Raw genomic sequence first — 15,408 nt, 5'->3', positions numbered from 1 at the left:
ACTAATCATCTTCTAACATATTATAATTTACTAATTTGTTATGATCATTGTTTATTGCCTATATCTTCTCCATTGCTAAAAACATAAGCTTCATGAAAGTGGAGATCTTCATTTCGTTTACTGATTGATATGTTTCAAGCACCAAGAACATTTCCTGGCAAACAGTAGATGCTGAGTAATATTGTTGGATAAATGAATCCTTGAATTCTTCACCTCTACCTTCTGCCTTGATCCTATACAAGAGTCTGGAACTTTGATATGATGAGTGGAGATGCCCTAGTAATTACTTACTGAAGTTGAAATTACTATCAGTCGAAGTTTTCATACACCTGCATATAGACTAAAATTCATATATACAACGTAAGTTTTATAATATATTTCACATCTGTATACTTTTATCTATCTCCACTTCCATTGATTTATGCATATCATCATCTTTCTCCCAGACTTACAACAATAACACGCCATTTTTCTCCCTGCCTTTCCTCTTGGCTTCTTTCTAATAGATGGAGTACGTTAAGAATGCAGCCCCTTGCTTCCTTTGCAGTTTCTCCTTCATCAGCATCTCCCAAATCCTCCCACACCCCCTGACCTTCACATTGTTTTCAATGACCCTTCTTTCTGCCCATGGCACATTGGAAAGTTTCATTAACCTATTTATCTTTGTAAACTTAGTTATTTTCTGAAATATAAAAACAATAATTTCAATTGTGATTAGTTTGACTAAAAAATAATTCTAGTTTCTTTTCTCCACTAATAAAGTGAACTTTCAAACTGCTAGGAGTTTTTTTTTCAGCTAAATTCACTTCTTAAAATCGATAAACTAAGTAAAAATATATCTTACAAAACAAGCTTATAAAGGATTACACCCTCTAGACTTAGACATATAGTCTATTCATGTTTCCTATCTTATTGTGTTAGCATTAAATAATGCTAAACAAACAGCAAAAATTTAATGTAAGTTCAAGTAAATATTTTCAAAAAATAAAAAAATAGTATATTAAATCAAAAATGTAATTCTGCTTATCTTAACCTAATCCTGCATAGACTGGGACATAGTTACTCGCATGTACCAAATTTTAGAAGATAGAATGAGAAACTGTATAAGTGAATTGTCTAACTGCTTGCTTATAATTAGCAACAGACGCTAAGGTCTCATGGAAAAAACAACAATGTATTTTTTCCCTTTAGCTTAGGGGATCCATTGTCTGACAGTGTCACACTAACAAAGTTTGTGTAAGAAAAAAAAGGTCTGTTGCTTGGTCACAAAGCCCTAGAGCAGAAAGCATGTGTGCATATGGTTAAACAGATTATCCAGCGATCTTTCCTGAGAGAAGCAGAGCGTATCTCCAATACCTGACCTTATCTGCTTCACATCTGTCCTTTCCCAATGAAATCCCCTGGTAAATAATGGGCATTTACAAGCGTTTAAGAATATTTAGTCATCTGAATGGATGACACATTCTCACTTCTGACAATGTGTTTAGCAGTATGAAAGGTAATATTGAAAGGTTATAGTTAATACTTTGCACTTAAAGTATGGGTTCCTACAAGTTATTACTATTGGTGAGGTGAAGTAAATTTGCTTACCCTCTAAAAATAGAGTAGATTCTTGTTCTAACTCTGGTATTAGATGGCAAAGCTTTTCTCATTACTGGCTTTCTAAATGAAAGAGGTAAATGATAAACCAGTTTATACATAGTGACACAATACTATCCTATGCATAACAGATACTTATTGAATACCTACTCCCTGCCAGGCATTGTGTTAAGTAACAAAGAAAAGGATATAAAAAAGTAGAGTACTTGCTCTCAAGGAACTCATAGTCTGTTTAGGAGAGTGTTGAAGAGGATGATTGGAAACAAATAAGCCAAAATTGATAGTGTAGTATGAAAAATACTACCATATAATATGACATAATATAGTACAACCATATAATATAGTGCTACCCATAATCTGGGGAATGCAGAGGAGGGTATATAAGTCATTTATGGGGAGAGCAGAGCAGGATATCAAGTTCATTATCCTAACTGAGTCTTCAAGAATAAATAGCAACTGGGCAGGTGTTGGAAGGAAAATGGGTATGAAGAAAGCAATAATGGAAAGTAATTTCAAGCTGAAGGAATAACAATTAAAATGGCATAGTGGCCCAAGGTACTTTTAGAAAATTGTAATTACATAGTTGTATAGCGACAACATGGAGGGTAATCTATATTTGGAAACCACCTGGAAATGGAGAATTTTTTACTGCATTATTCTTTTATAATAAAGATAAAAATATTTTAATATTTCTGAACTGAAGCACACCTAAGTAATATTTTGACAGCTGTTATATCTGGAATATTTGAGTCCTTGATATAAAATCACATTGTCTACTGAGTAGACTTGAAACCGACAATAATCCTGTTTTTTAGACCAATTTTTACCACCACGTAATTTTTGTCTTTCTGTATCAATTTTTCTCAGCTAAAAGATGGGAAAAATATCTACACTTCTCAATTTTTAGCGACATTATAAAGAAAAAAAGATGGACCAGATGAAAGTATTTCATTATTTTCTTTCAGAACAAAGAAACACCCATTTATGATAAAAAAAAAAAACCCTCCAGAAAGTAGGCATAGAGGGAACTTACCTCAACATAATAAAGGTCATATATGACAAGCCCACAGCCAACATTGTCCTCAATGGTGAAAAGCTGAAACCATTTCCACTAAGATCAGGAACAAGACAAGGTTGCCCACTCTCACCACTATTATGCAACATACTTTTGGAAGTTTTAGCCACAGCAATCAGAGAGGAAAAAGAAATAAAAGGAATCCAAATCAGAAAAGAAGTAAAGCTGTCACTGTTTGCAGATGACATGATACTATACACAGAGAATCCTAAAGATGCTACCAGAAAACTAATAGAGCTAATCAATGAATGTGGTAGAGTAGCAGGATACAAAATTCATGCACAAAAATCTCTTGCATTCCTATACACTAATGATGAAAAACCTGAAAGAGAAATTAAGGAAACACTCCCATTTACCATGCAACAAAAAGAATAAAATAACTAGGAATAAACCTACCTAAGGAGACAAAAGACCTGTATGCAGGAAACTATAAGACACTGATGAAAGAAATTAAAGATGATACAAACAGATGGAGATATATACCATGTTCTTGGATTGGAAGAATCAACATTGTGAAAATGACTATACTACCCAAAGCAATCTACAGATTCAATGCAATCCCTATCAAACTACCACTGGCATTTTTCACAGAACTAGAACAAAAAATTGCACAATTTGTATGGACACAAAAAAGACCCCGAATAGCCAAAGCAATGTTGAGAAAGGAAAATGGAGCTGGAGGAATCAGGCTCCCTGACTTCAGACTATACTACAAAGCTAAAAGGAGGAAGAATGTACAATGGAGAAAAGACAGCCTCTACAATAAGCGGTGCTGGGAAAACTGGACAGCTACGTGTAAAAGAATGAAATTAGAACACTCCCTAACCCCATGCACAAAAATAAACTCAAAATGGACTAAAGACCTAAATGTAAGGCTAGACACTATCAAACTTTTAGAGGAAAACAAAGGCAGAACACTCTATGACATAAATCACAGCAAGATCCTTTTTGACCCACCTCCTAGAGGAATGGAAATAAAAACAAAAATAAACAAATGGGACCTAATGAAACTTAAAAGCTTTTGCAGAGCAAAGGAAACCATAAATGCAGCTCTATTTACAATAGCGAGGACATGGAAACAACCTAAGTGTCCATCGACAGATGAATTTATAAAGAAGATGTGGCACATATATACAATGGAATATTACTATACAATGGAATAATACTCAGTCATAAATAGAAACACAACTGAGTTATTTGTAGTGAGGTGGATGGAGCGTGATTCTGTCATACAGAGTGAAGTATATCAGAAAGAGAAAAACAAATACCGTATGCTAACACATATACATAGAATCTAAAAAAAAATGTTTCTGAAGAACCTAGGGGCAGGACTGGAATAAAGAGGCAGACGTAGATAATGGACTTGAGGACACGGGGAGGGGGAAGGGTCGGCTGGGACGAAGTGAAAGAGTGGCATGGACTTATAAATACTACCAAATGTAAAATAGATAGCTAGTGGGAAGCAGCCACATAGGACAGGGAGATCACATCCGTGCTTTGTGACCACCTAGAGGGGTGGGATAGGGAGGGTGGGAGGGAGGGAGACGCAAGAGGGAAGAGATATGGGGATATATGTATATGTATTCACTTTGTTATAAAAAAGAAACTAACACACCATTGTAAAGGAATTACACTCCAATAAAGATGTTAAAATAAATAAATAAATAATAAAAGGTCTTAATCTAAGTGTTATGAGTTCAATTGTTTTCACACACCTTCAGAAAAGAAATATGTTGAAATCCTAATCTCCAGTGACTCAAAATATGCCCTTATTTGGAAATAAGGTCTTTATATAGGTGAGCAAGTTAAAATGAAGTCATTAGGGTCAAACCTAATCCAAAATGACTTGTGTCATTATAAAAAGGAGAAATTTGGACACAGAGACAGGTGTGCACAGAGGGAAGACAATGTGAAGAGATGCAGGGAGAACACTATGGAAAGACCAGAGACACAGATTGGAGTTATATTGTCACAAGGATTGTCTGGGCTACCAGAAGCTTGAAAGATACAAGGGAGGATCCCTACAGTTTTCAGAAGGAGCATGACCCTGCCGAGACCTCGATTTAGGACTTCCAACCTCCAGAACTGTGAGACAATAAACTTCTGTTGGTCTGAGCTACCCAGTGTGATACTTATAGCAGCCCAAGCAAACTAACACATTATGTATAAGACAGGAAAGATTTCAGAGGAAAACTTGTGGATCCAGTTTACTACTGGCACAAAAGGAAGAGAGCCAAGCTAAACTCTTTGGGAGCTGGAATGGAAGCTTGTGAAGAAGCAAGGGAACCCAACCCAACTGGGGTCTCTAATAAGGGGTCCCTACATAGCTTGCGTGCTCAGTAGTAGCTAAAAAGGCAGAAAGATAAGAAGTTGAAATATTCTAATGTAGCAGGGATTGTGCCTCATTTGTCTGAAGCCCACAGAACACATTATGCTGGGATGGAAACAGTAGAACAGAGATGGCCGTGTAGGGTGCCTGGGACATGGGACTTATATCAGCCAATTACAGCCCAGAGTGACTCTGGAAAGTCGCTACTTGCTTGTTTTCCCTCTTCCCCTAAGCACAGGAACAAAAGTTACCTGAGAGAAAGAGCTGCAAAACCTGAGGTAACTAATGGTCATGAAGAGGGGATGCTGCCATGCAAAACTGAATTGATGGTGTTTCTGGGGCCAAACAAGAATGAAGGCACATTGGTAGATGTCTGCGTGGAGGGATGATGATGCCCAGGGATCAGACAGGATTCTACACCTCACTGGATGCCCACATAGAAAAGTGGGAGGCTGGGGATCAAACTCTGCTTTTCTCCATATATATTCCTGGACTGAGATCAGTCCCCGTGAGAAGAGTATAAACCTGAAATCACTGGAGAAAGCCTCAAGTGACTCAGTCCACCTGGAATTGACAGGATTTATTTTTCTGCCATTAGGCAAAATGGGGGCTAGAATTTAAAAGCTAAGTAAATAACACTCCTTGAGCACATGGCATAAAAATACGGTACCCGCTATATTTCTCTCTTCATTATACGTAAGTTCCGTGATGACAGGCACTGTGTGTTTTTATCTTTATCTTTTCAAAGCTAATATAGTGCCTGACATATACTAAGGTGCTCCATCAATATGAACATATTTAATTAATTAATGATAAACTAATAAAATTATAGTTGTTTTCTCTAAAGTAAATTGAATAGTCAAATGAAATGAATAGTACTTATAGTTAAGAAATCTCTTTTAATAAACTGATAAAATCATTTTCATTTTGCTTATGTATTGTATGCTTCAATATTCTTATAAGCCATGTTTTCTTAAGTATTTTAACTACATAGATATAACATTATATAACCTTTGACTGAATTATCTTATGTAAGATGAATTTCACCTGTTCCTTGTGTCATATACAGACCAAATAATCCATAAATATAAATTACATAGGCCTCACTTAAGTTTAAAATACTTTCCCAGATATCATTTCTCGTAAATGTTTTACCAAAAAGCAATACAAAATGACTATCAGTTTTACACTGTTCTTTAAGGAGTCAGATTACTCACTCAGAAAAGAATTCATCCTGTGCAAAGACAAAGTTTTCAGAAGGCTAGAGCAGGCCACAAGAGATATTTTACAAAACTCTATATGTAAGGTGTAAGGTAATCTAAAAACCTAATTTTCAAACAGAAATTTGGAGGGTTTTTAATTGTAGTCATTTATGGTTGAATCAACTTTGTAAACTTATAAAATTTAGAAAAATATACAATATTAGAAAATGTACATACTCAAGTAATTTAGTATGCAGAAGAATATTTTTGTACATACTCATATGCAGGGGATAGGTTACATTTTACCTTATGATAAAGAATAATGGGGATGTTTTTCCTTTCGTTCAATTTTATGTGTCTGCCAGTAGATGGCGGTACCATGTTGAGTGCTGTCGGCTTTTTTTTTTTTTTTTTCTCCTCAAAGCTGTTTTCTGATATATGTTGGGTACCACAGAGTGAATCTCAGAACAGAAAGCGGAGGCATAAGCAGAGAGGATTCTGGAAAGGTCTCTTTGTTTTCTTGTCCACAGAGAAAGCAAAGAAAAAAAAATTATAGTTAATATGTAAACCTCTGTGGCCAAAAATCTGAACAACTGCAGGAGGCTCATTATACTCTAACCATCTTGGATGCGGGCTTTGTTATGCTGTGATCCATAAGGCTCTGTTTTATCAGGTAAGCTGGCAAAACATTTAATTATCTGAACCATAGAATCTAGCCACCAGATCATTTTTCTTATTTTAAAATTATCTTCATGCTTCCATTTTTAACCTAATGTTGTTTTAATGTAAATTACAGGAACCAAAGGCATCATCTGATGTGTAAACTGCTTACTATTCCTTTATCTCAAAGGAAATAGACCCTCGGTCTAGAAATGGTGACTTATGGTACAGACTAGGCACTACTGAGCTTGTATTTTTGAAACATGTAGATGCTTATGATTCATTGTAGTCAGAGAAAATATTTTTTTATTACACAGAGCTAGCCTAATTGATTTTGTGGCTGTACCTTATCTATTTAAATGTCCAGTGTGCCAAATATTTTTTAAACATAAATGTATAGTGAAATTGGAACTGTCATTCTCGTGCTTTGGTCTTTTTTTTAACAGCTTTAGAGAGGCCATGCGTATAGGGAGTGATAACAATATAGAGGTATATAGCTGTTTGAAAAACATTATCATTTGTCTCTAAAATAATCTATTCTCACCAACACCAATCATTAAAATGAGATTTAACCTTCTAGTAATAAATATTACTATATTACCTATATACTCCAGTATGTGTTGTTTCTTTATTTTAATATATACATTTTATATTAAATATTTACCATTCTATTTATTGATGTAAAGGGTATTGTACCTTCTGTGAGTTGTCTCATAAGCTTCATATATTTCTGTATTTTTTCTGTGTGTATTTAATACCTGGTTATTATTATTATTATTACTAATTATCAGGGAGAGCCACTTGGACAAAAAACAATTATTTACTCTATAATCTGTATTTTCTATAGTTTTCTTTAAAATACTTTATAGAATAATCATAAATGTTTTATTCAATTAGCAATCACATAGTTAGAACAGGAAATTACTGGCAGAAAATCTATAGGTATTAATTTAAAGAAGAGTTTTAAAAATCATAAAGCTTTTTAAAAAATACAACAGGTGGTGTAATGTAGTATATGGGGACAAAGATAAAGGCATACGTGCTTATAGGAATTTGCATGAAAACATTTCACCACAATCAGTCCAAGTAGTGAGTGCCCTGTGTGGAATAAAGACCTCTGATTTCAACCTGGGTTTCTAGTCAGTACTGGTCAAATCAGCCTAAAAACAGAACTTGAGTCCTCAGCTTTAAAAGCAACTGTAATCTCTAATGATATGGAAAAATATTGATTTCTCACCTAAGATTTTACCATGGGTAGCAATAATACTCCCGCTAAAAATGTTACAAAATAGCAGTTGCCTCAGAGAAAAGCCCTAGGTTTTATGTATTTCAGGAGATCTCCTACCATAGGATATAGAGAAAACTGTTTCTTTGAAAAGGGTTCCCAGAAATGGATGCTAATTGGCTTGAGCATATTGTACACTCCATGTTTCTTTACAGGTGACTGAATATAACTTTATTCTGTGTAAACACCAGAACTGGTCTTTCAGAACTGTTTTACATTTATGAATGGATGCTTATATTTTGGCCCTGATTATTAGCAATATTTTTATCGGTATAGTTGCAAGAATCTCTTAATTTTTGTCTGTGTATGTAGTCACAATGTGAAGAACAAATGCATACAGAGTTCTTCACTAAATGTGCTCTTTGAAAATTTTTAGAACTCAAACCTGTTTTGATTAAATGAAATAAGTTTGGTATCTTATTCTTTTAAAGAACTAATAGTGACTTCATTTGTAAGGTCAAGAATAATAACTATAGTTTATTGGTGTGACAGAGAAAAACAGGTTGGACACTGAGCTGGAAGTCTTGATTTCTGATGCAAGTTCTGCTACTAATAAGCTTTGTCACCTCAGAAGAGATACCTGTAAAAGATGGGAATTGGAATCAAGGATATATAAGGACACTTTTCATTCTTAAAATTCTATGATTCTAATTTATCTGGATTTTCACCAATTTATTTCTCCACTTAATTGTAATCTGATGCATCTTTGACTTTTACTGAGTTGTTTGTTACCATTAATGGTGTGCTAAACATGAGGACAGAGAAATAGAGAGGTTTTAAAGGTCCTTGGCCAGGTTCTCTGTGGTGGAAACAACCAGAAAGCAACATGGAGAAGTGGTTAAGAGAAAGGGCTGGCAGAATAAATCCTAGCTCCACTATTAACTGACAAAGATTGAAACTTTCTGAGCCTCTATTATATCACCTATAAAATAGGAATGATGATGCCTATGTTGCAGGATTGTGTAAATAAATAGTCTGTCCAGTGTTTATTATATATCCTGGGACATGATTAAATGCCCACCCTCCCCTCCTCCCCTGTTCCCCAACCCCTGACAAAAGGAACAGATATCATTTTAATACTGGTGATGGTAATATATCTTCTACCACAACAGGAAGAATAGAGTGAAACTGCCAAGAAATTCTGTAGTTGAAAAGGGAATAATTCTCATCCTGGAAGCATGCCCTTGCTGAAACAACAACAAAAAATGTGTTCCCTATAATAATATCAATTAGTGTTAACATCTGGCCATTTCCTGGATTGTTTATAGAACTCTCATAATACCTTCTAGAAGACTACTCTTTTGCCCAATTATATATTATTATGGACCCCACTTCAAAGGCTTGCTTCTTTTTAACAAAAATAGGGGCAAAAGACTTTATTTCACTTGTACCTTAATAGATACACCTATTAGACAAAAGGCTTTGTGAAGATTCACAGAGAAAATCTGGATTTCACCAAGAACCACATTTATATGCCAAATAATTTCTACTATGACCATCAAATTACAGCACCTGAATCCCAGAAATGGTTGCATGTGTTGGCTATGTGATCAACTCACAAACTGTCTACTGTTTAAATCATATTGATGGTCCAATGAAAGGTGGAAAGTCAAATTGTGCCTGATGAAATTGTTGACATACGGCAAAATCCCTGCTTCCCTCCAAAGGGTTTCTCTACATACAGCTTTGTGCTCTTGACAGCTGTGTGCTACTGGGATCTTGGGGAGCTAGAGCTGGGATGTCCTTTCAGCACCCCAGGCCTCCTAAGCCTTCCCTTCAACCACCCTGGGCCTCTTTAAACTGACTCAAATAACTGTGCTGTCAGTTTCATCTTCATGGCAGCCAAGATGACTTAATGGGCTCATGATTAGACAGATCTGAGATGGCCTTGAGTTTGAGAGTCTTAAAGACATGAGCGGAAGTTTTCTCAATTAGACAATGCTCTGCTTGGAATTTGTAACGAGTCCATCTCCCTGACTCTGGCTCACTCCCAGCTCTTCTGATTCCTTATTTTTAGGGGTTAAATGAAAGCACCCATGAATGTAAGCATATGAAAACAAATACTTTTTTCACCAAGGAATGAACATGTGACTAGATAGTGAAATTTCTTTGCATGGGTGGCTGTGCAGATTACTTTTTTCTAATCATCACTCATGTATAGGAACACTGTGAACTCACTGAAGGCTGGGAATTAATGTTTAATTTGTCATCTAAAAATATTCATTCCACCTTAATATTAATGGTTATTTTACCAGTTTTCCAAAACTATGAGGATTAATTTACCCACATACCCCTGAAATATAATTTAAGATATTAACAGTACACTTCTGTACTGGGGATCTGTTTTTAAATTTTTATTAACTTCAATCTTAAATTATCTTTACTTCCACTTAAATTTTACCCATAAACACCTTTAATGGCAATTCAGTGTAGAACCTGGTATCCAAAGTACTAGTTCTTGAGGTAGATTGTTCTTTGAGGTAGTTATGAAATTTGGGAAGGATAAAAGCCAATTTTATTGTCCCTTGGGTTGCAAGCTCACATATTTATCTTTGATTAGGAAGCTGCCTTTTCAGTTCAGCTTTACCTGATAATATTTTTCACACTGGGGTGAAGTTAACACATTCTTTGGATGCGTTTTAATGGGATATAAGAAGCGTAGATTTAAGAGCAGAATAATGTTAATTTCCTGTTAATTTTTCTTGAAGTTAATGAAGAAAATCTTGCTCTCTTGCTAAGCAAAGATGTGCTTTGCTCTGTGAACTGCCTGATGCGCATCAGCTCTTTGGATATCTGAAATTTGAATCTACATTCAGACATATAATTAGCCACAACAGAAGAGTTCTTTAAAATTTATATGCATATCTACTCAGGTGGATAACAGAAGTTTTAATACGTATTTACTGAGTGATTCTTATAATACTACACCTCTTTTTTCCACGGTTGGAAATGATAAAGGACCTTATGGAGAGAATATTAAAGAAATTTCTGCCCAAGATATATGAATAGAGAACAGCGGCAAAGTAACTTATAAGCATGCTTACAAATTAAATATACATATTAAACACAAATACAGTGCATATAACATATGCTAGGTGGTTGTATTAGGGAATTCTCAGGGGTTGTTTTAGTTCAGAGAAACCTTTTAAAAGTCTGGAGTTATTTCTGTAATAACTGAATTAGGTTTTCATCCTTTTGGAGACTGCATATAGGGAGCCCTGCATGTGATTAAGCTCTGGGCTGGAGGAAAGTGAAAGAAATGATGGTCCTTAAATTTTTTAACAGTGGTTTAATATTGTTTTATTCAATGGGTGATTTCAAAGATGGGAAGTCACTCTTTAAATAACTTTGGCCATTTTCTGCCAAGAAGCTAACTTTTGGGAATTTTAATCTCCTAATATTCAGAAGATACTTTATTCTTACTTGGGTTGTACAGAACATTTTGTCCTTTTCTTTTTCCAAGAGCTTGAACTGGAATAATTCATTAAATCCCAGTTCTTGTTGTTAAGTGACATTGTGCTTCTGAACCAGAACCCCAAATATTCTTGCACAGAGCTTATTAATAGGACACGTTTTATGGGCTCAAGCCTCTATTTGAGAACTGATGACCTGTTTGTTTAGCTTCTCTTTGTCCTTGATGTTTTTGCTTGTGACATTTATTTTTCTCTTTATAGGTTACTTTTGCTGTACCCAAACAAAGTATTCTGATGAGATCAGAAGCATTCAGGGTGGTATGGCTGTAGACTAAACAAAGTATTCTAAGCAATTTCTTTTCATGGAACTTATATCATGGTTGGACATAACCTTAAGAATAAATTCTCCAAGAAATAAGCCCAAATTCCTACATGTGCAAAGCAGGTAAGAAAAATGAGTAAAGCTAGTCAGGCTGGGACTAAGGAACTCCATAGCCCATGTGCTTTCTAAAGAGGGGCTAGGAGACTGTTGAATCAAATGATTTTTCCAATGAAGCTTAAAATCTAGATTTTTATGAGAAACCTCCCTCTTGTTAAATGTTGTCATCTATTTCAAATTATTTACAATACTGGATAGATTCAGCAAAGCATACCTACAGGCAGGATATGGCCAAGGGATTTTTGGCCAGGTATTTTTTCCTTTTGCCAATCCAACCAGAAGTTTTACCAATGAAGGAAAATAAACTTCATGGAGAGGAAACGGCTTGACTGTATTTGGAGGAACTGCTACACTAGCACTCAGATTTCTTTGTCTGCTCCTCCAGGCTCAACCAACTGCCCACCATTTTTCTATCTCTTTCATTTCAAATCCTTGAATGTTCTACATATTCCCTCCCACATTTCTGTTTATACTGCTGCTAATTACATCACTGAGCTTTAATTGTCTTCATAGATCTTTTTTCTCCCCTTTTTTGTTGCTATTAATGCTCCCCTTGCTGTGGATATCTTGTTACTGATATGCTATTTGATGAGGTATGTGATATTCCCATTTCTGCACTGTTCTGAAATGACTGAAAATTTGTAGGGCAAACATGTCCTTTAGCTGTGAAAAGATAAAAATATTATTAATAGGATATTTATATGTCCTTGAGTCCACATGGTCTCAAAGTTTTAAAATATCTTATTAAACTACCTTTAATCATAGCCAAAACTGATTACAGTTCAAGTAAATCCATTCTGAATATTATTTTTCAACAATTTTATTGGGCTCTGTTATCAATCTTTATATACCTATGGCAAAAATTAAAGTATATTATTATATTAGCATTGGAAGAACAGACAAAAGTATTATTCACAAATATATTGCATTCTCTTTCATTGATATGAAACTTGGTAGTATTAGATAAGAATAAAAATCAAATACATGTGCCTAAAATGAGAACTTCTTGGCCGTTATGGAAAATCAGAAAGAAAAAGCAAAATGAAAAAAGTCAGATTTTTTAAACTTCCTAATAAAAATGACAGAAGAAAAAAAAAAAGAAAACAGTTGAAGGGGAATAGATATGCAAACATCTGAGAGAAAATGGAAAGAGGTAAAACATGATGAGCTTATTCAGAGAGTGGCCCACAGCTCTGGCTGCACATTGGAATCACCTGGGAAGCTTAAAAAAAGAGCAAAGCTGGCTCCACCTTAGGCCAATTCAATTAGATGCTCTGGGGCTAAGCCTGGGTATCCATGTTTGTTTAAAAGCTCTGCAAGCATAGTTCAAATATGCAGCCAGGTTTGAAAAGCAACTGACTAAAGGAAGACAGAGAAAAATAAGAGAAGCTAATGAAAGCTTGGCCAGAGAAGTGAAAGACAACTGAAAAATGACTTTCAGAATAATTTCAAAATTCTAACAAGTGGGCGCGTGTTAAGTAAAAAGACTATTCAAATACTTAAAATAGCAAAAAATACATTCATGTCCATTTCTCCCTTGGTTGAAAAGGGTGGTATTTATCCTATATGTTTAAGCAGTTTTATATTTCAAATAGTTAATTTCCTACCCTTACCTCTACTTGAAAGTTGACCCAGCTGCTGGTTATGGTATATTTTGCAAACTAACAATATAAACAGTTGTGCACACTCAGAAATAAGCATCCATTAACTTCAATTTATACAGCCAGAGATTTGCCCTCTTTTTATTCTGTATCTTATAAATTGCTCCTTTGAAAATTGTCTTAAAATCAAATAAGAGTGTCCATTGAAAGATACTCTTTGAATGTCCAGGTCATTCAGCTGGAAACAAAACATTGATTTGTAATTATTGAAACTTCAATTGTGGCAGATTTAGAGGAAAAGCAGATATGTAAACCAACAAATTTTTTAAAGCCAAAATTCACTTAAAAATGTATTTTCAGAAAGTGGCATTTCTGAGGAAGAAATTAATTAACCTAATAGCTAAGTGGAATTAATAATGAATTGAGTTTCCAAAAAGGAATTCCATTACTAAGGTGAGTCTGCCTTTTCAACTCTTTAAGGAGACATTTGCTGGGTTAACACCACAGTTGCTTTTCCATGTTGATTTCCCACAGTCCTTTCCGCGACTGGGGAGAGACTGTGGTAGCCCCTACTAAAACAATCCTCTACATCCTTTAGAGCAGATTATATCCTAAAGTCTTTCCTCTGGAGAAACATCCTTTAATATTACTACCGAACTATGCTTTCTTCATGACCTCTACCATTCTGTCAACCAGGTCACCACAATTATCACCATGTATGAAAGATCTGTTAAATCTCAGGACGAGAAAATACATATTTTGAATCAGGAGGCTGGTGATTGCACGGTGAACAGAAGGAATGCTATATTATGTTTGAGGCTAAGTTTATGATGATGTCTATGAAATGGTGCTTGAGTTCTCAAACTGGGATTGGATCACTGACTTTCAAAAAAATTACATCCTAGCTTTATACACAAAGTACTTTGGTAGTCTACAATGAAAATATAAGTAACAAACCAGTAAAATACTAATAAGAATGAAAGCCTGAACCAAAAAGAATGATTTTTGATGAAGGATCACCTTAAATTAGTCAGTGTAGAGAGCAAAAAATTTACTGTTGATTAAAGCATTACCTCCACCAACACAGTGACAACTGTGAGGACTAACTTGATTCTTTGGGAAAAGAATTCCAACTTGTTATTCAAAAGCATTAAGTATATTTTGCAAAGGGAAAAGGTAATGCTTAGGCATAAATGAAAAGTGGCAGAGCACATCCAAATCATGATGCAGATCTCTATGCAAATTAGCACAAGAGTTAAAACATGCCACGGAAACCACAATAGCAGGCTCTCTCATACATTTGTTAGATTTGTTTACTCTGTCTCAAAATTATCCTGAGTCTTTGTAAGACATATTTCTTTTAAATATCCATTAAATGTACTATAATGGTGTTACATTTCAAACAACACTCTGAGACCAATTTAACCATAAAATAATACTCATTTTTTCTAACAATCCATCTCCCTCAGAAAAGCTAAATTTGGGGAATTTTATGCATGACAAAATATTTTATATTTATTCTCTTAATTTCTTCCTGAACAAAAATTTGAAAACTAAATATCTAAGATATAAAAAGGCACACTTGATTTGGAAACTCTTTGAACTTTTGTTTTTTCAACATTTGATGATATTTTATTTTTTCTATGATTTTAAAAAATTGAAGTATAGTTGATTTACAATGTTGTGTTAGTTTCTGGTGTAGAGCAAAGTAACTCATTTATATATATATGTATGAATGTATATATATATATTTTTTCATATTCTTTTCCATTATAGGTTATTATAAGATATTGAATATAGTTCCC

Source organism: Physeter macrocephalus, chromosome 2 (genome assembly GCF_002837175.3).
Source record: "Physeter macrocephalus isolate SW-GA chromosome 2, ASM283717v5, whole genome shotgun sequence".
Lineage (NCBI taxonomy): Eukaryota > Metazoa > Chordata > Mammalia > Artiodactyla > Physeteridae > Physeter > Physeter macrocephalus.
This window is presented reverse-complemented; position numbering follows the sequence as displayed.